The 22,349-nt window shown below is 38.4% G+C and overlaps 1 long non-coding RNA gene across 1 annotated transcript in view; it reads right to left on the reverse strand.

The window, feature by feature from the left end:
- Positions 1–4,333: 4,333 nt before the first annotated feature.
- LOC113942988 overlaps positions 4,334–22,349 on the reverse strand; it is a 53,892-nt gene continuing 35,876 nt past the window's right edge. The window contains exons 3-5 of the long non-coding RNA XR_003526141.1: positions 6,072–6,248; positions 5,169–5,268; positions 4,334–4,657 (exon numbers count right to left, since the gene is read on the reverse strand). This is a non-coding gene — a long non-coding RNA (uncharacterized LOC113942988). The remainder of the gene's footprint in view (positions 4,658–5,168; positions 5,269–6,071; positions 6,249–22,349) is intronic.

The following is a 22,349-nucleotide window of genomic DNA, read 5'->3' on the forward strand; positions in this document are numbered from 1 at the left end:
TTCAGTTTCTAAATAACTTTAGATTCAATGTCAGGGTCGAAATGTAGCTCCCGAGTGGCTTCGGGATGGTAGAGCAACTGGTGATCACTAGGATTTGTGTAACAGTGCAGTGACAGGGGAAACAGAAGATGAAGACCTGGTTATCTAGTCAGGTTTCTTTGCAATGCAAGGTCTTCTCCGTTTACACTAGTGTACTGTAAATTGCTAGGGAATTGCCAGCAAGGATAACAGCATTTTGTTACTGTTGTGATTAAGAGACTAAATCTTTAGGGCCCCTTTAAATTGCCTCTCCTGTTGTCCTAATTCAAGTAGAATTTCATTGTTTTCAATATGTGGGAGGAGGATTCAGGGGGAAATACTAGCAAATTTCACCTCTGTCTCAGAGAGGTATGCAAACAAACAGCAGAAGTGAACTTCTAGAGAAATTATTTTACTGCCTATTAGTGTCTGCTAGTTTTCATAGATCCATCAGGAGGCATGAGAATTCCCTTATAAAGTAATTTATGTGCTGTGTTGCAGAGCAACACTTGACTCTTTTGATCTTTGATATTAGCAATAACAGATTTGTAGGCACCTTCATCTTCTTCAGCACTGCCATGCAATCTAAGTTGGACTGGTCTGACTGCTGCTTGTTCCACTAACTCAGTTTTAAGTAACACATTATGATTGTCTCAAGTAGAGTCTAGAAACAGGCAGGACTTTAAAAACTGTTTGAGGAACCTGATTAGAAAGCTTCTTCTTTTCCAGTCTTTCCTTTCTTTATGTCCTGGATTTGGCTGGGATAGTGTTAGTTTTTAAATAGGTAAGAGAGACACACCACTTTGTAAACATTTTTTCTTAATTGCTTAAACTCATTTGGGCAGTTATTTTCCCAATCGCAATATGGTGGCAGTGAAAATCGGTTTTTGTGGTTTTAATGGAAAATTCATCATACGCCTTTCCAAATCTTGGAAAATTATAGCTATGCTTTCTCTTCCTCTTTAAAGATACTGTAACTGTCTTATCTGGACCACCATTACACTAGCAGGTTAGTACTATGCACTTGAGGCCTTTCAGTACTCTGCTGCAGAAAGCTAGTTCCTTGCTAAACATCCTCATATGGATTTGAAAATATACTCATTATTTCTATGTGTAAAAGCTCTCTGAAAACCTCATGAGGCAACTTCACCTCAAATTGACTATTTAGTTTAATTTCTCTTCACTTTCCTTCACAGGTTCCTTCTTTTCTCTATCTTCTTGTCTGCTGTCAATGGGACTTCAAATGTTCCATGTTTTCTCCCTGAGAAAAAGTGGAAAAAAAATTAAAAAGAGACAGCTGAACTCCTGCTGCACATCTGCAGAGCCCTGTGGGAACAAAGAGCCAGGACTGACAGGAGGGAGAATGGAAAATCAGTGGGAAGAGGCAGGAGACAGGCAAGGCAGTGGGGGAAGGGGCCATGGGGCAGTGGGGGGAATGGGAGCAGAAAGGAGCCAGACCTGGTAAGCTGAGGAGAAGCCCAGTAGGAGAAACATCTTTGTTTGGAGGAGAGAACAAAAAGGAAGCGGAGATAGTAGAAGAAGCATAGCTGTTGGGTTAGTTGTTCGTTGTTCCTATCCACTCTCAGTCTGCACCTAGGAAGGGGAAAACTAAAACACACAGAGGAAACCGATTAGCATATGCAAACAAACGTACTTCTTTTGCTCTGATTGTGACTATCTTTTTTCCCTATTTCTCTCTTCATTTGGCACTTTGTTTAAAAAGTATTAGTTATGAAAATGTAAAGCAGAAAATCTAATATGGCAAGGCTATAAAAGATGCTGACTTCGTTGATCTTGACACATTGATCTAAATGTATTTTTTGGTAGCTCAGAAGCACTGGCTTCTCTTAGACAGGGCTGACTGCTGCAAAGAAAACTAATCTGACCTACAGTGATTTGATTTTTCTCTAAATCTAAAACTTAAATTTGTTACATATCCTGAAAGACTTAGCAGGAAGAAGTTGGCATTAATGTCACAGCTTTTGTATTGTTTGTATACGTAACTGCTTTGTTTTAGGTTAACAACTCCTAGTGTAAACCATTTATCTGTGGAAAGAAGAACGCCAAATTGTCATGGGAAATTATTATATATCTTCAGTTACCAAGCAGACCAACTAAAATATCAGAAACAGAGCAATACTTACCTTTTCTAAGTTAACTAATACCAGTTCTTTGCTGTAGGACTGAATGTTTTCCTCCTAGTAATATTACAGCAGAGTAGTCAGCATTTCAATGTAATCTGCACTACAATGCCCTATGTTAATGCAGACAGATACTTCAAAAACAGAACAACATGTTAATGGTCCCTCTCATATAATTCTTGGGCCTAACAATTAGTAGTCAGTTTTATTACCAGTTAAGTGCAGAAATATACCATTTAAAAATCTAACAACCTTTGTTCTGGATTTTAGGTGCCTTCAACAAAATGTGTCTTTACTAATTTCTTTTGTAAGTTTGCATGTCTGTTGTAAATAGCACTTTTATCCCCTGGCTTATTGCCTGGAGAATAAGGCAAAGAAACAGGACACCTTATTTTGCTAAAACTTTTGGTTTCTTTTTTTAGTTTATTTTAAGAGGTTAGTGAAGGTTGGAAAACTTTCTTCATTGGTCATAGATGAACTTTTTTTTCAGTTCTTTATCTGCTGTACTTGGAACTCTGAAACTGGTAGCTGGAAATTAAGCTATCTTGGCGTGAATGGAGTTAAACTCCGAACTTTCAGTTATAAAAATGGATTAAACATCAGTTTATTGACTGAGTCTGGAAAAAAAAATAACAGTATCAAATTCAGGAATATTCCTCTTGTGAACATGAATTGCTTATTGGAATAGTCACGTTCTGGCAAAGCAGGCTGACCAGTTCCCTTTTTTCCTTTTTGTGAAGTCTCATCGCTTGCTTTACTTTTCACACATTTACCATTTCAGTTGCTCTGTTTTAAGGCATGTTGTGTTCTGTGCAAGATATACAAAACCAGCAGCCAGTTCTGGAAGTAAGAAGCAAACTTGTTCTCTAGATTCCTTGTTCTGCAATGAAGTTACATATTCACCTCTGTCCCTCCTAGTAAATAGGGTGTTCAAGTCTTAAAACCAATCTTTTCTGCGTGGTTGCAGTGTGATAAATACCCTCCAAAGGCTTGCATACTTAGCAGTGGCTGCTAATACATGGTCTTGGAATAACTTCTGTAGGGTATTTCTTCGACCAGTTGTGGGTAAGTTGCTGGCACTTTGACTTCATCCATGTGTAAACAAAGAGTTGGCCAGTCAGTTCTCATGGATTAGGAAAGCAGTTTACATATCTGGATACATTCGTCTTGCAATTTTCAGTTGTGACAGGAAAAATATTTTGCCTGTCCCTTTCATGTTCTAAAGAGTGAGGGAACCAATTTTTACATATATAAAATTTGGGTGTTTTATCTTACACAACTTTCTGATGTTTACATATTTCTTTCTCCATCGCGACTGATTAAGTTTCTCATTTTGTTGAAACTCCAAGCTTTCAGTCAATATTTCTAGTTTAAAATAGTTAGTGATCCATCTATGAGAGGTTTTTTCTTCTTCACTGACCATCTGTGATTCTTTAAAGTGTTCTCACCTCTTCCATTGCAAGAATTGTGTTCTCTCATACAGCTGAGGGTCTTGTCTCTGCTACATTAATCTGTGGTGTCTTTAGTTCTCTGAGCAGTTACTGAGAGTGTAAGATAGCCGAGCCATATGTGAGATATGAAGACTTCCGTAAAACAAAACTGAAAACCATTTTCATCAAAAATCAAGAATATGAACAGACTTCTGAATACACTTATTATACTGTTTCCTGGGAAGCTCAATTTATTAATTCATATTCAGTTTAGTTACTTGTACATACTGGTACATGGAAGGTCTTACACTGGAAAACATTTCCATCCAACTTAATTGTAGTACAAAATAAAGCAAAAATTGCTGGTTGTGGTTTTTACTACTGTAAGTGTATTAGCACAAATGGAGAAATTCATTATAGTATCTTTGAGTTGCAGTAATACCAACCATTCTGAAAAATTACTTCACAGATTTGTTACAGAAGAGGAAGAAAAACAGTGGCAAAAATTCTTGTCTTCGTGCAGCACCAGAATGGTTGTTAATACCAAAACTTCCAAGTGTTTATAGATAATCTGTACCTATGTAGCTTTTTGAGAAATTATACAAAGGTAATTTCTTGCTTCTACATTCTAGTAATTCCTTTCCAGATTAAGAGACTTCTTCTTTATCTGCATTAGTCCAAGGAGTAAGTCTTTATTTAGCTACTTAGAGTTGAAAAAACCCAAACAAATGAACATGTATAATTTCAACTGGAAAAACTGATGCAAAAATTATATGGTTTTAAGTCAAATCTGAGTCCAAATAGTACTGTTTGTTAAAAGAGTCTAAATATTTGAAGACAAGTACAACACCTGGTCACCTTTGAGCCAGATTCCACAGAAGGATGGTGGCTTATTTCTAATGGGGCTCCTTGGCTGGACCGCACATACTCTATTTACATATGATGCAAGAAGGTCTCTCCTCTGGTGACTGGAGAATTCATGAGTGAGTGTAGCTCAGGAAGCTGGGTTGATGTGGGAGCCTGACAGAGGTAGTCCATGCTTCTATTTCCATGTGAGTTACAGCATCCCTGTGTCAGAAGAATACAGGTTAACACTAAGCTGACCCAGAACACTTGGTGTCATTACAAGGAACGCAAATAATGAAAACTGAGCCAAGAATATCAGTGTTTTTAGTCGAGGGACTTTTTTTAGTTTTCAAGTCAAAATGCAGCTTCTCTATTGCCAGAAATCTTGAGATTTCCTCTTTGGGTGCTACCAAATTTTACTTTTCTTTATTTAGGAAGGAGAACGTGTTTTAAAATTCATGCATTCTCATTTTTCATTAGATCTACTCTTTCAGATCACTAAAAACTGTACTTTTAAAGTTCCTAACACTATATTTTAGGGGAAAAGTATTAATAACAACATATGGATGCCTATTAGAGCAGTAGAGCTGAAGTCTCTCTGTGTTGCTGCATTCAGAATTGAACGCAAAATGAAACCCAGATCTGCCTTCAAATTAGACAAAGCCTCCCAAGTTGGTACAACAGATTTATGGAACCGAATATGGTGTTGTAGAATAAGTGAGGAGCAAAGTACCAGCACTACATGCTTCAGAGCCATGTCTCGAAGAGTCAGAAGCACAGGATTTATTTCTTATGGGGCTACTACTCCGGCACAGGAATTCTGATGCCCTGGACTGAAGATACGAGAAAAACTCCTCTGAAAAGGCTTGCTATAAACAATTAATTTCATAGACCTAATTTAAATGTTTATGACATAGTGCTATATTTGCAAAATATTTAGGTTAGATATACATTTTCTATAGTAATAAATTAATTTCTGTCTCTTCATTTATTTAGAACATCCCTTCTCTTGTAGGCCTATATCTAACCTTTCCTTCCTCAACTGAAAAGAAACTATTAGTAAAATGTTACTCAGAACACCTAAATTTATCTAAAAATGAGCTGTGAAAATTTTATTTGCATGTACTTTTGCATTCAAGGAAACTCAAAATCAGTTTCTTTTAAACGTGCCAAAGTTGGCACAAATGGCACAAATCCCTGGAAGGTAAATATGTGCCTTGCTCTGTTTGAAGAAATCTGGCTTCAAAATAACACAGTTATAGACTTTTGAAAACATGCATCCTGGTTGGCACAGCAGGTTTTTAACATCAGAAGCAAACACCAGGATGTGATGTTCTGAATATTCACTTTCAGTATATTTGAAAGCTCACACCTACTTGTATTTGAATGTGTGATTACTTTCAGAACTGCATTGTTCTGAATCACGGTTAAAAAAAGAAAAAGGCTTTGGAGACCTTACTGTTTATTATAAATCAGGTTTCTGCTTTCAGTCAGAGAATGAAAGAACATAGGCATTTTACTCACAGGAACTACTATTACTCTTGTAGAAATAAAGTTAAATAGAGCTTCCTGTAAGAGTGACTGCAATCTAGGAAATATGCTGATTCCAATCATTATGCAGAGAAAAGATACTCACATTCCTGTGACCCCATTGTCTTAATTTCTCAATTCATAGAAAACTTTGCATGCTTTGAAAGATCTCTTGCAGTGTTGGACAGATTCTTTCTGTCCAAAACTGGAATTGTGTATTCTCCATCACTTTCTCAGTGACACCTGGTGATTTATGATGTTCTCTTGGAAATAAATAATCCACCTTGGAATAAAAGAAACACAAAATTATTTTAAGTAACAAAAAACCATTCTGTACCCTCAGAATACTGAATACAGCTAAAAGCCATCAAATATGACAATGCTCAGAAACTAATGCATCTTTCAAGCTTTTGATCACTTCTGTTAGTAACTAGAACTATTTATCACCTTTGAACCTTGACAACAGTTTTACACTGAATTTTTGAAAGAATAAGAAAGTGTATTTCTGCCAGTTAGCATGGGGAGTGAGGTTCATGGCTAACTCAAATTTGGTGAAATTCTGCTTCATCATGAGTGACAGAGGATAGCTGAGATAGGGAGAAGGTTAGATGTTTAAAGTAGGTACTTAAAAACAAGTAAGAAAAATGCTGTCAAAATTAACTATTATTTTATGTGTGTTTCCTCTACCAGAGTAACAGTTACGCTCCTTGTTAAATACACTGTACAAGGAAGTAATTAGAGGGATCATGCATGTGAAAGAACAGTATTAAAAAGTTTTGTTTCTTAAGAAGAACTGTACATCCCTGAATTCAGAGAGAATGTCCCACAGTCTGAGACTATTATAATCCATTCATGGGTTTTGCTGGTTTTGAGATTTTTCAGTAAAATATTAGCTAAATGAGGGAAATATTTCTTTCTTACTTAATTTTATTCTATTTCTTGCAATAACGGTTCTTATTTTAGCCAGATGTTTTTCATTCATATATCAAAGGAATCAGAAATAAATTTCAAACAAAACGGGTCTTTACTGTCAGATTTTCACTTTGGCTTTCATATCTTATTAATAGTAAATATTCAGAATTCCCTTTTATGGTGTACTGTAAAACTAAAAGCTTACTCCTGATCTTACTATACTTCTGGAGTTTTACCTGCAAACTGATGTTCTATAAAGATCCTGATGTCATTTGCTTGAAAGGCTTATTTGTAGATATTAAATATAAGTAGATATTAAACTCCATTTTTAAAGCCCAGAAGATCTAGGAAAAAAAAATCAGTCTTTCCTTTTTATGGTTAATAAACACTTATAAGCTGTAGGGTAACAAAAACATGAAATGTACATCCAAGAACTGTTGCAGCTAATTTCTTTGAATTCATTTTATTTAAATAAAACCTCATGCAGAACAGGGAGAGGCTGAAAACAGATGATGCTTCTCCAGTCTTCTGGGTAGATTTACCATTTATCTACCAGAGGCACAATTTTTCAAAAAAATTTTAAAATAAAAATTTTGGTTAGTTTTAGCTGTCATGAGAACAAGAAGTTACAAGTGCTAGATGACATTCAGCCTACAGTCCGTGTCTGCCCACAAACTAGCACTTGACATTACCAGATTTCTGCTACCTCAATCCTGAACTCGACTTTATGCCAGTTATACCAAACTACAGAGTGCTTTCAAAGGTTTCCATGTGTGAGCTCCCTGCCTCTGGTACATACCACTCATTTGTCTGCTACAAGCTTTCATCGCAAAGTTAATTTTACTTTAGACACCCACCCTCCTACTCCATACCAATATTCAAGATCATACATATGGTGCAAATAAAAAAAGTGCCTGTCATGTTGGGAATATTTCATACTCTTTTTAGAGGTTCTGTACTGTAGGTAAAAAAAAAAAAAAAAAATTAGACAGTGTAATTATTATAAACTGTGATTATTATAAACTGAGCTTACTTAAAGAAATTTTCATATTTGAATCAACTAGGAGGTAAACATTGTCTGCATAATATTGTATAACACTTGACATCTAATGACATCCTGAAATTCCTTTTCCCTTAACTCATTTCATGAAGCCTTGCATTAAACTCAGAAATGCGATAACAAAAAACCACACAAAACCAAACAAAAATAAATCCAAAAACCAAACCAGACCAACAAAACAACAAACAAACAAAAAAGCCCAAAGTATTAAACTTTTCGTTTATTCATAGTTTTCTACCATACTGGAATAGCTGTAGAGAGATGTAATATTCTTTATAAAATACAATTTTTGTAATATATATATGACTTGCCACTAACACTCTCTGCTTTTCATTATTTTATTGTGTGACTATATCCCTCATCTATGGAATGCATATTTACATGTAATTTACAATGAATAGACAAATTGACACTTACGAATTTGAGTACCAAATTTTAATTTCAGCAGTCTTTGATTTTTATACGTGTATGATGGTAAATTCATTGAGTTCTTTATTTTGTTTTTCTGTAAATTCAGTGGCTTTCTTGCCTCACACAGGAAGCAAATCTAGCAAAAAAACCCCAACAAAGTTATTCTATTTCTATAAGAGTTATCTGATCTCTAAAATTTTTTACTGACTTGAGGCCCAACTGTAAGCTAAGGCTATGAAGCTGGCTTCAGAAGACTTCAGGAATCATTCTTATTGCAGGGTCCACTTTCAATTTATAAAATAGTGGTGTGGGTGACATTATACAACACCTTCAGCATTCCGTGTTCCAGTAGAGTAAGGCTAAAGCAACTGGTAGGACTGTACAGAAATAACAGCAGGGGCATATGCTTGATGGCCTGCTCAGCTACACACTGAAAGGAACTGATTCCAGCACTGTGGGGGATATCTTTTCTGTCCCACATGTAACACCAGGCAAGAAGTGGTAGTGAAAAAACTCGCAAAGCAGCAAATGAAGTCAGACAGAACAGTGTATCCTGGCAACATCTTTGGAAATGATTTGCGAAACCGATAGTCTGGTATATGTAAAATAATATTTAAGGAAAACAGATGTAACATCATGCAGCCCTCATCTCCAATATGCCTGCACCTATGTGTAGTCTTTGGGACTTCAGTGACATGTTTATGCAGAGCTCCTTGCAGAGCCTGGTAAAAATAAATCCCTGCTATGAAGGACAACAGAGAGGGAAAGTGCAGCTTAACTTTCATCTGGAACTTCTGTCCTCAGGACTTTTGAAGTTGTATTTGTTAAGTGGCATGTCATATCCGCTTGTAGCACCTACAAATTTAAATACATACAGCATGAGTATCAGTGTGAGTAATTGTGAGTCTGCTCATGTGCACTCTGTCTTTGGTTGACTGGGATTTAAAGAGCAAGTGCTCCCATACCTGCTTAACTGGAATATTTGTCCCTTTGAATCCAAATTAATACACTTTTTTAAAGGGTCACCAAAATCCTTCCACATTTAGCTAAATTATTTTGCTTTCTGCAGTAACAGATCATGTCCACATTTACTCTGCTTTCTCATAATTTAGTCCTTCAAGCCTCCGAAAAAAACGCTAAGGTGGGGAGGACCAGAGCTTCTGGGAAATATGGAGTTAACCCAGTTTTGTTACCAGGAGTAGGAAATAGCTCACCCCTGCAGTCAATTTGCCTAATTGATTAGAAGCTTGATTGCACCCGTGAAGGACTGGATGCCCCAGGGGGGATATGCATGCACAGAGGCAGGGAAATTGCACGGCAGCTTCGCAGGAATGGGGTCTCCTGTGTTGCTAGGGCCCGGGCTAAGAAATCATTTTCCACCGACTGCTTCTGGATCAGCACCCACGATCATCTCCATCATGTTCCCAAGCACAGAGTCGGATTGTAGACTTGGAGACAGAGGGCCAGGAAGGGAAACCTGAGTGCTACCTCCTACAGGCTGCTGAGCACCCAGCTGGCACAGAAGCCATCAGGCTGTGAGGGTACTCAGTCCCCTGCGGTGAGACTCTCTAGCAAGAGAAATATTGTTTTCCCCACTCAAACGCTCCCCACCTGCAAGCAGTAATCGGTTTACTTCTTTAGTCTTCCCTGCTTCATCAGTACTCAGACTGAGAACCAGAAATGTCCCAGTGACAGAAGTCCCAAGGCTTGGTAACCAGAGAGGCTCCGTGGTTCCCTAATCCGTTCGGGGATGCTGCCGAGTGAAGCCCAGCGGCGGGAAGCAGTTTACAGTACAGTAACTCAGCCCCGTCTGGGCTTTTTCAGCTTGGCTTCATTACTATTACCATGATAAAGACCAGCTTTTCTTTTTTTCGACTTCCCTTTTGCTCCTTTAAGCCTCTACTTGCTCTTGACTTTTATGAATTTCCCTTTGAAACCTTGACACTGTGGCTGTTCTCGAGACAGACCTGATTACAAGACTTCAAATAAACTTGGGGTTTGGGTCTTTTTTTGTTGGGCTAGGAGGTGAGAGAGGAGAAAGCATGGATAACAGAGACATGTGAAGATTTTCTGGTAGAACTCATCTCCTTCCAAGGCTCTTCATGTCTTTTCTGCAATTCAGAGGGCCCAGAAAGCTTCAGCTGTGGGACATAATCCTAAATCCAGTTTTAGCATGAAACAGAAATAGCAAAATGTGAGCCTAATAGGACAAACAAGAATTGCAGGCTGTCAACTGTTTCAATGTGAAATACTCCACCTTCTTCCACTGAGGCCTCACCATTCTTACCTTGAGAAAAAATTTGGTAACAGTTCAAGTTTTAAAAAGAAGAACCCATGTGAAGGCTCATTCAAAAGCATCACACTGTGAAACAGCATGGTGGCTTACAGTCCACTACAGCACTCATTCAGTGCTGATGTGAAGTTTTATCTTTCCCCCCCTACATCTCCATGACTCGCTGGAATTCCTGGGCAGTCCCCAAATCCAAACCAACCTGCTCTCTCCTTAAGTTGCAGGACTTAGTGACCCCCATGTTCCTTGGGCTGCAAGGTACCAAAAAAAAAATAAAATGTATTTCTAGAGCCCTTCATGAAAAGTAATCTCTCTGATCCAGACATCACAGAACTCAGGTCTACTTTCCTGAGAGCAGAAAATTACAAATTCAGTCATGGTTCACCTGGTGGTGGCTTACAGAGATTCTCTTTTATGTCAGTACAAAAAAAGGCTAGTAAGGACAATATGGCCATCATCCAATCTCTAACGCTGTGTAAAGAGAACTATGGCACGGGTTAGACTACTCTGGTGACATTCATAAATCACCTGAAACAAAGACACATGGGAAAACTTAGCCTAGCCTCATCAGAAGAATTATTTCTGTGATCTCCTATTCAGTGTTTAGTTCTGTCACTAGACATGCTACTACATTATTGGGAAGTGGGGGTGTGTTTCTATCAGGAAGACAGATCTTGTTGCTTTTTATCCTACTACTTCACAACTCCTTTTCTTTTCCAGACCATAAGTCCTTGTACATCCATTCACTTCATCATTCAGGCTTCTGATTTTGTATTCCAAGGACCACTATTAGAACCACTAGACGCAGGTTTAATCCTTTTGAAAAACTCTATTTATATTCCTCCTGTATTATCTTAGACTCCACAATACATCATGCAGTGAGAGAGTAGTGGATGATTTTATTAAACCTGTGGATGACACCAAGTGGGAATAGCATACCAGGAAGCTGGGATTAGAATACAAAGTGATTTGCACAAATTGAAAGTGTGGTCTGAAGCAGTGGCAGGCTATCCAGCACAGACAAATGCAAGACAGTGCACACACGCAGGAATAACGCACCACATGAAGAAAGGATACAAAGCAGTTGATTAGAGACTGAGGTGAAAGCTGGAGGATAGCAAGCTTAGCAAATCCGAAACACTGCAAGAGGAACTAGAAGCCTAAGTCCAGGCTGGAAATCACAACACATAATAATTCAATTATATGCTGTGTTACATCTTCAAAGGAGTACTGCATTCAGCTGTGTGTGAGATGCTTCAAGAGGGACACAGAACAGCTGAAGAGAACAACAAAGGTGAACAGAGCGCAGTACATTAAAATGGTGTTTGTTAGCTTAAAAAGAAAAGGAATTGATAGGGTTTTTTCTATTCATTTAGTTACTGGGGGGAAATGGGGGGGAAGGGGAGGAAAGAAGGAATGGGCTTTAGTTGCAGGACGAAGGTTAAGGTTCCAGGTTGAGAAATACATTTTTATGGTAAGGAAAGGGGAGGCTCTGGACCAAGTTTGACAGGGAGAGTGGCTCCCTGAGAAAAAGTTAGATAAATATCTATCGAAGATAGAGTGTATATTATCTGAGGCTGCACTGGGCAGGCAAGTGGATTAGATTGTCTTTTCTTTAGAAGACAAGAACTTTCCAGTTCTTTAGTTCCAATAACCAATAAGTCTAAAATTTTGCAGTTAATAGTATTTCCCAAGATCTAGTCCCTTAAAAAAATGTGCAAGTTTTTCAAGGTTTTCATAAAAATAAAACAAAAAGCTTATGTCCTGTGCTGTCAATTTACCTGTATTCTACCATCCACTACAAAGATGTTCATAATGTGTTATGTGTTAATAATATCTTATTGTCATATGGCATTGGGAAACAATTTTTGTCTTATGCTTAACTAAGCAAAGAGTGCAACAAGCCATAAATACTAGACAGACTTTTTTAAGGCCATTAGTCTATAGAAATTGCTTCCGAAAACACCATGAAGTCTTTCTACAGCATCTGATCTTAAAAAATAAAATTAGCACTCCTATAGTGGGAGGTGTTTCAGCTATAGGAAAACACCTCTTTGCATGTTCTCTAGTATGCTTTTCTGTTAAATCTTATGTTCAGAGACAGAAAAAACACCAAGGAATGACAGACAAATTTACTAGAATACTAAAAATAGACTCTGTAAAAATAAATTAAATAATAGCTTAGACCAGGTTAAATAAATGTTATGATATATAAAATTATATATTTCAACTACAGCTTATCAACCAGAGTCTAAACATTCTTTTTATTTTTCTGCTTAAAATCATTGTATGAAAAACATCACAAGAGAATAATTACTCCAAGAATATTTTTTAATTTATTCAAATCACATATGTAAAACATAATACACATTTTGGTGCCCCATTTTACCTCTTTTTTGGAGCTTTTAAAACACACTGGCACACTAGACCAGATTCAACTCCTGTATAAAGCTGAATTCCCACCTGAATTTGGCAGATTTATAGTAATATCCAATGTTACTTTTTCTTTTTTTTTCTTTTCTTTCACGCAGAGAACAGATTCAGGCCTGTTGCAGTTACAAATCACAATGAGATCTCACATCATTGATACTGCACCCTGGAACTTTACTGTGAGATCACTCTGCACTTTATAGCAGGACAGCAGAAAATTATGTTGATTTTTTTCCCATTCAGTCTGAAGGATTTTTGTATCTCCAGTAAATTCCCAAACTAATTTTCTGAGGCAGCCTTCCATTTGGAGAATGTCTTTGCCAAATTTGCAGCAGGAGAAATGGAAAATGTTTTGAGTATTTAAGTTTTGTAATACCTACTGTGAAGTATCAGTATCATTGCATTGCAAGAACATGCAAATAATTTGAATCCTCCTTACGAGAAACACTTTTTTTAATATCAATAATTATACAACGCTTTGCAGGCACAAACAGATTTCCTTATCCTTAAAGGACTTTTAAGGGTAAGCCTTTTCAGTCACAAAACTACATCTTAGGAAAAACACTTCTACCTATAAGGATCTGACCCTAACAGGGATTATTAACATCAAAATACTTTTAATTTACAGTCTTGTAAATTAAATGTGTATAGTTCCTACATGGATGACAACAGTTTGCATTTTCTCCCTGAATATGCTTTAACATGCATAGACAGGAGTAGGGACTTAATGGTTCAAAGTGAACTTTTGGCCTATTGAGGAGACAGGAAAGTTTGGTTCCTGCAGCAACTGCAATGCCTCTACAGGATCCCTCCAATTCGGCTTTCAGCTACAGTAAAACAAATCAAAAGCAACCTCCTGGTGCTAGCATGGATACTGACCAAAAGTTAATACTATATACATGTATAAAGAAAATTCTACCTGTATGTCCCAGAGGTGTGTCCTGGTTGCTATTGGTTGGTAATCATCAATTTCCTGGCTAGAATGGGATCAAAATTCTACCTTTCAACATAGCTGTAATGTGGTTTTTCACACTTGCAAGACACAGATTTTAGCTGTAGTTCAGGCCAAACACAATAAGCTCTTTTCCCTGACATTGTATTAGGACGTTAAAGTTAACAAAAAAAACCCCAAAACAACAAACAAACAAACAAAAACCAAACCAAAAAAAAACCCCAAAAAACAACAAAAAAAGGTTAAAAACATAAATCACATTGAGATTAAACCCTTATAGTATTACCTTCAGCATTTCCAACAAACCCTCATCAGTTTCCACTCAAACTGGTAGCTCAATGTACCTGAGACAGCTAATTAAAAAAGGAAGTGGTCAAAGTCATGCTTTTTTTTTGTAAACTTCAAAGGTGATCCCTCTCCTTCCTCCTCTTTACATTTTACTGTCTGGCTTTCTGCCCATCCTGCAGCTGTTAGCTGAGCCTGTCTTTCATGGCGTCAAACCTGCCTCCTCACGGTCCATAAAGTTACAGCAGAGATCGTGATACGCAGGTGTGGAAAAGCCAGAAGTGCAAGATGGGCCCATTAATGATTTTTCTGGCACCCCATGCTGAGCTGCTGAAAAAAGAGAGCAGCTCGAAGAAGGAAAGGGACTCTTTGTTTGCAGAGGTATTCGAGATCATATTACTTCTCCCACAGCAAAGGTGTTGGGGTTTCACTTTAAGGGTTGTTTACAGAAATGATTCACCTTTTATACAGCTTTTAAAAAATGCTTTGAGGCTTTAATTGGATGCACGATTTACATCACACCAGTATGAAAACTCTTACTTTTCATTTAACCCCCATTAAATCATTCAGTGATCTTACTCAATGATAAGAAACCACCTCCCATTATGTAGACTTCACAGAGGAAAACAAAAATCAATCACTGGGATTCATTTGTGTCATAAACTTTCATCTGAAAATTTCTGCATCCATTTACATTTGGACAATGGAGGCAATGGGGACCAACTGCTGGGGAGAAAAAAAAACCAACCCAAAAACTAATGTGCTGTTGTTCGAAATAACTGAACAATGTAACAAATAATATCTAAAACTCTTAGCTTTTAAAAATTACTTAAAAATCTGCTTTATTTTAATCATTGCTCAAACTGTGGTCTGAATAGTGCCTAAAGAACAACCTTAAACAACTCCAGCTTGAGATTTTAGAAATAGGTGTCTGAAAATAATAGCCTATAGGAACAATTTTCCAGAACACACAAGTGACATATGGTGTTCTCCACCACTCAGAATCAACAGGACTTAAATTTTCAGATCATCCAAACACCAAGGCATGGCCCACATTTCACAAAATATGTAGTGCCCAACTTAACTAGCATCCTTATCTCCTTTTACGAGAGCATGAACAGTTGCATGTGGGTTTTAAATCTGTCCCTGAGTCACTAATGAGGTGTGGGACTCTAGCATTTCTGCAACCTCTAGTTCCTAGATCCCCTAGCACTCCAATCTTCAGGCATCTATATTTTAACCTTGACCCTTCAGTGTTTTAAAGCTGGGCGGTATTTTGATGTTAACAAAGAGTGAGCAAATAAGGACTGAGAAAAGCAGCTAGTGAGGAACATATTGTGAGGGGATGGGAGGTCTAAGAGGAGTTAGTGAGTCAGAAAAGTATCAGCTGCACTGTCATCTCTACTGTTTGCTGCTACATCAAAATTTTAGCAAAATGGGGATTTGTCTGCACACAGTTCTGTAACAGAATTACATTTTTTTATTGCTACAGCTCCTACAGATAGAGAACTGTTGGGTATTGCCCAAATCTCAAAGGTGCAAGTTCAGCTCTGGAGTTACATGATGTTTGTGCCCCCTCTGGCAAGCAGCGATAGAAGAATTTCAAGCTCCTGGCCTGCTCACATATTTTTTTCCTTTTATTTCCCCCAACAACCATTTCTGATGCAGCAATTCCTAGAAGCTCAAACCAGGACTGAGAGCAATCACAAACCTGAAGACAAGCAGTGCCAAATGTAAATGAGCTGGATCCAGGTGCATCATGCATCTGCTACTGCTTCAGCATTTAGTTGTGCTGCTGAGTGGCTTATGAAGCGGTGAGATAGCTAAATATCTCTTCAAGAAAGACCAGTGGGAACCAGAATGGACCTTATTGTCTGCAACAGTGAAAAATGCACTGTTTTCTCCATGCCTTCATTTACAATTTGCTCAGAGCTGGCATGGAATGTCTTTGCTGACAAGTCCATCAGGTGCCCTTTCTAAAGACATTAGGGAATGATATGCATGTATTTCTTGCTGTTCCTAGATCCAGTTCTGATAACAGAATTCCAGGGGAACCCAGACATGAGACACCGTCTCTCCTATTTTCCAGTAACTGCTGTGGAAAACTGTGCCAGTACCTTCAGCATGGAAATATAACACAAACTGCTCATCCCAGTTCTCTACAAAGATGGTCTCTAACTTAAAAAAGCAACCAAAGCTGTAAAACTTAACTCAGGGAAGAACTGTCAGAGTGTCCACATACAGCAAGGAAACAGGGAAAGAGATATAGAGAAGGTAACAGCTCTCTATATTTTTACTAGACACTTAGTTCCCAGCTGTCAGAAGGAACAGTAAGGTGAGCTCATGAATAATTGCTTTTGCTCATTCCCTTGACCACCAGACTAATATTTAGCTATCTATTCTGCAGCAGTTGTAATAACCTCCCCATTGTGTCAGCAGATAGCAAAGCACAAGAAACAAAATCTTTAAACTCAACAAATCTCAATACCTTTTGTGCTGCCCCCACAAGTCACCTCATCACATGAACTGGCCTTTCTCATTATGTTTGAGATGCCCCAAAATGTCTTCCCAACCGTATGTTACATAGTTCATGAAAACTATGCTACCATCAGCTTTTCTAGAAAGAAGCTCTGACCTTGCAGCTCTGGAGGGTCATGAGCCCATCTTCTGTGCTCCCACAAAAAAAATAAATTTTTTTAAAAAGCATGTAACAAACTGAAAAGCCAAGGGAGATTGGCCATGGTGGGGGCTGTTGTAGAACACTGTAGTAAGTTACTTGCTCTGCCATGGGACTCTTCAATAGTCATGTGCATGCTATACAGTCTTTTTGCACCACAACTGCCTTCTCTGGTGATGATGGCAGCACAACCCTCATCCCACAATGACAGGTTGTAATGACCTGTGTAAACAACCAGCCTTAAGGGTTGTGAGGTGCTAAACCATAAAAATAATTGGGACAACAGATTTATCTCCCCCCAGTTCTTAGGTTCTGCCTTTCTCTAGACTTCTGTAGGATTCTTTATTCTGAGATTTGTTTTAATGGATACAGCAACACTGAGTGCCACATGCAGCATCCTGATTTTTACTGCTTTACAAGTCCCCTTTGAAATGCCTCAATCACATTCTGGTAAAGTCATCTATAAGGCTCAAGGAGTAAATATCTCAACTCCAGGCATGCTCACTTGTTCTTCATGGACAATTAAGGACTCCATCTTGGTTCTGCTGCTGAGGATCCTACTGACTGTTCTGCAGGATTTCATCTGCCCACCTGAGCTCTGCCCTCCCTAGCACAGCTGGGGTAGTGGCAACTACAGCTCCAAGCCACACGCTACGCTGACATGACTTGTCTGTCACAAGTGATGTGTACCACAGCAGAACATTCCCTTCTTTACTAAATGTTACAGGTTCCTTAAAACACAAAATGGTTATCAATGTTGCACACTATCAAAAGAGTTTTTGCAGACCGCTGCTGCCATCTCTGCTCTGAGAGTAGCTGTGGGATATATTTTGATTTAAACAAGTACCTTTGTGATATCAAACACAAATTTCTTCCATCTTATTTGTCCAGCATTTAATGTTATGTTATTATGACACTCTCCTTCTTAGTTTGAAATCAAAGGCTTTAAGCCCTAAGGCTGAATGAGGCACAGCATGATACAGTGCAAGGTTAAATCTCCTATATGAACATGGGTGGAGCACCAGGCTGGCAGGGCTATCCTGCTTCTCATAACCCTCCTATCTTACTCAGATAATAAGGGGTTTCTAGTACACCTAGATTTTCTCAATTGTTTTAGCTGTTATGCTCTGAAGAATAGACATATCAGTCCTGGAGGAGAGGGAGAGTTAAACATCATTGTATTATCAATATGGGACTAAATACAGGCCTAAGCAATGGTCCAGTGCAACAAAGAGATGACACTGAGACAAAATTCTCACAATATCTACTAACTAAAGGGGAAATACCAATTTATAAATACACTGTTTCATCCTCAACAGCAAGGGAGAAGAACAGCTATGATTGTTTAAAACCAACATATGTAGAACATTAAGAACTAGTGATATATAATATGTCTTTTATTGAGAGCATTAGAATGGGGACTTTCATTGGAAAGCCTCGAGGAGAGGAACAGTACGGTCACTGCTTTAAATACCTCCCTATGTGCAAATCATAGGCAGGACTTTTACAACTCAAGTGATATATTCAGCAACGGCATCAGCCTTTGAGAACGCATGCAGGATCACTCTCGAGGAGAAAAGACAACGCAGAAAGAATCGTGTCTTGCAGAATATACCACCTAAGGAGTCTTTCTGCTGTGCCTTTTGCAGCCGGAGGTGCCTGTCTCGTATTGGCCTTTTTAGCCACCAGCATGCTTGTGACAAATGTTGGTAGAGCCCTCCCCAAATCTTTGTTCACGAAGCCTAGCCATGATGATGATATATTAGCCTCATGCTGTACAAGGCTGGACTAGTTCTTTTGCACCATATGAACATACAAATAAAGGAGGATTAAAGCAAAAAATATTCCTTGAAAAACTTGGCAAGATTATTTTTTATTATTATTTTTTAAAAACACATCAGAGAGGTATTACAATTAGAATTATAAGAAGAGTGTTATAACATAACTGCCACTTCAACAGGTGGGAGTCAACAAGTTACAGATATTTTCCTTTTTAGTTCAGATAACTTTTAATAGCAGTGAGAGCTTTGAAGCCTAGCATAACCAAGCCACATGCTGGCTTAGGAGTAACTGTAGAAATGGCTACCAAGGGCAACTCTGGTAAGGCCATTGGAAAAAACTGCTGACAAACACAGCCTTTATTTCATACGCTCAGCTTAGTAATTATAGAGCAAAATTCAGCTGAAAGGAGCCAGTAAGGGCTGGGAGTTTCACACTTAGCATAGGAAATATTTGCTCAGTCTCTTTTTGGGGCTTTGTGTGTTTATGAGAACGAGGCAGCTGTTGGCAGCATGCCGATCCCTGCAGTCTGGCTCAGTGCTGTGGGCAGAAGAAAGAAAACAAAGTCAGAAGAATCGTTTTTCTTAATGGGATATTCAGCTCATGATAGTGTATTTGCCCTTTGATGTGCCATCCTAAAGTGCATCTTCACCTAGAAAAAAAGTAACTAACATAAAATGCAGGAATGTTTTAGAGTATTTTCCTTATTCAAGCCAAACTCCATTTCTCTGAAAGCAAAAAAACTTCTGAAGAGGATCATATTCTGGTTTTTCCATAATTCACTCTTTTCATCCAATATATTTTCTTTCCATTAGGCTGTATTCTGTTCTAATTTACTTTCAATAGAAATACAGAGTAAATGATTTAGTGTCAGTGAAATGTCATTTTTACAAGGGCATAGCTGAAGTAGCCTTTCTGCGTTCCCTCTCAGCCAAGACAAGTGGAAATTACCAGCTAAAGGAGGTCCTGTCCCCTCCTCCTAGTATTTGTACAGCTATGTAATAAGCCATATCAAGAAAGCATCTCAAAAGCAACTTGAAGAAAAATTAGGGTGCAGGGAGATGATTTTCCTCCAGGTCAGCACTGAGATCTATCTCCCAACACAGGTGGGGTGAGATTCAGCAGGAGCATAAGCAGGGAAGAGCTGGAGTTGACAACTTCACTTTATATATCATGCTTATTTCAATCCAAAATTATTGTGAAACCGAAGTCCTGGCCAGTTCACAATTAAAGGAAGCAAATCAGTGCAAAGAATAAAGACACACTCAAAAAAAAAAAAAAAAAAAAAAAGACAAACCAACCAACCAACCAACCAAAAAACCCAGTATTTTTTTTTCTTTTTGTTTGAGCACTGTGAACTGGCTCACTCTGGTGTCAGAGGTGCACTAGCAGCAGACCAAGGACAGGAAGAGGAGGGAGCAGTCTTAGCAGTAATAGCTATTATGTCAGCTTGGCTGTAGCAGCAACCCATTACTTAGCGCATCTGTGGCAAGTTGATCACTAGCAGCAGTAAAAATTAAAAAATCCTTGAAATTATTTTTTTTCTTGCCAGCTAGAAAATTACAGTGGTTCCTTCTGAGATCTGTCATAAAAGACATGAAGACACAAAATCTGTCTCAGAGACCAAGAACTGAAACAGAGATTTAAAGCCTTGTTCAGGCCACCTTACTCCTCTTTCAATAGAAGAAGGGTGGTATGGAGTAAACTTTGCAGTACGGCTGTTCTGATGAAACCTTAAACACAGTGATTTTACTTCAAGCAGTTATTACATTTCCATGAGACCTAGACAAGTGCAATTATGTTGGCTCGGTGTTTGCTCCCACAGCTTCCTCCATTTGCCTCAAATCCCTGCTGATCAAGCAGCTGCTACCTGCAGCTCTCAGAGGTGGCATACAAGCAGCATTGCACTAGTGTTTCAGAAATGCCTGGATCTGGCTCTGCTGGAAGCAGCATAAGTGTAAGGTATTTACACGTTTTCATTTCCAGGCACGAGCCAGAGGTGCTAAGGTTCACAACTGAGGCAGCAAAGGAGACCTCATCCACAAAGTAGGCTTGATTTGGATCTGTTGATGGCAAAAGTTTCATGCAAAAGCTCGTGTCAATGCCCCAAACAATTTAGAGACTCTTAGATGAAAGAGTTTATGACAATAATTTAGAGAAGAGACTCTTTACTGAAAAAAAGAGTTTATTTACTGAATAAAAACATAATGAATGCAGTCAGCAGCTTTTCATTATTTGACAAGTTAGGCTGGCAATAACAACTGTATGGATGCAATACACTTGGATTTTGTAATGTGTCTGATATAAAATTCCCCCGTGAAATTTTGTACTTGGCAGCAGAGGCAGATTCAGAATGAGTATATTGAAATAGGCCAAATTCCTAGAAAATATGCCGATTTGAAGTTGAAGCAGAAGCTGGATGAGAAATCTCCAGAGATCCCTTGCAACCACTCTTTTCAATGCTTTTAAGTGCTTATAGCAGTAGATTTGATCCAATCACTTTAACAGAGGCATCTTGCTTCACTTGAGTAGTTAACCAAGAGCACTTACAAATAATAACAGCCAAGGTCATTGCCAAAACTGAACACCTCTCTGGACTACTTGCTGTGGGCAAATAACAGTCACTGCCCTGTATGACAACTGGATGAAATATAATGGACCCCTGAACAGGAGACAGGGTCAATAATCAGCTAGGCCCTCCTGGCCGTAAGATGTAATGAATAAATACAGGATTAGATAGAGATTTCAGAGAGAAAACACCCTTTGAAGCTCGGTTAGCATTCTTCAAACTACAAGATTATTAGTCTTAGCCTGGAGAAGAGCTCGTGTACCTTAAAGTACCCTTTTTTCAATTGGTCTAATTAAAGAAACCTACAAACAATCTTGTCTGTGTCTTTCTGACCACACAATTCAACAGAAGCTGCTACTGAGAGGGAAAGTAACTACAAATATCCCAGTTACAGTGGGTAGATTAGGCAGGAGGCCAGCTGAGCAAAGAGAGAAGGCAGCAGACCAGCCTCCTGCACCCGGTGCCAGAGGTTAGCTATATATTGTACTTTGTAGACAACAAAGTCCTCGTAGTTCTCTTTGTGCAGAAACCCTGCACAGCCTGAAAACAAGTTAAAGCAAGGGAGTTATTTCCAGCAACCTCCAAAAGTGTACGTATCCTGCAGTTCTTTGTCAGATGCATATTCATTTTAACATAATAAAAGTTAAGGAAGGGTCAGTGTCAGAGCAAAGATACTCATTATAACTCCCCTAGTCTTTTTTAATGTATCAAACATGGGAGCTTTGCTGTAATTTCAGTCCGGGGGATGAGGGGGAGGAGAGAGAGAAAAAAAAAAAAGGAAAATCTTGCCACAATGCATAACTATTATGCTCGAAAAACAAGAAAATTGCTAAGTCCTTGTAAGACAATTAACACTTGCATTTCCTGCATGAAGAAAACAAGGGGGAAAAGAAGACATCCAAAGAAGGAAAGGATCAGGTATTCAACGTAGCCTCCTGACAAAGAGAGCTAGGAGTGAAAATCGATTTTTTTGCTGCTTGCTGCATAATACTGCAAGTCAACACAGATCCCAACTTCTT

This window comes from Corapipo altera, unplaced genomic scaffold (genome assembly GCF_003945725.1).
Source record: "Corapipo altera isolate COAL_440 unplaced genomic scaffold, ASM394572v1 2b, whole genome shotgun sequence".
In the NCBI taxonomy this organism is placed as follows: domain Eukaryota; kingdom Metazoa; phylum Chordata; class Aves; order Passeriformes; family Pipridae; genus Corapipo; species Corapipo altera.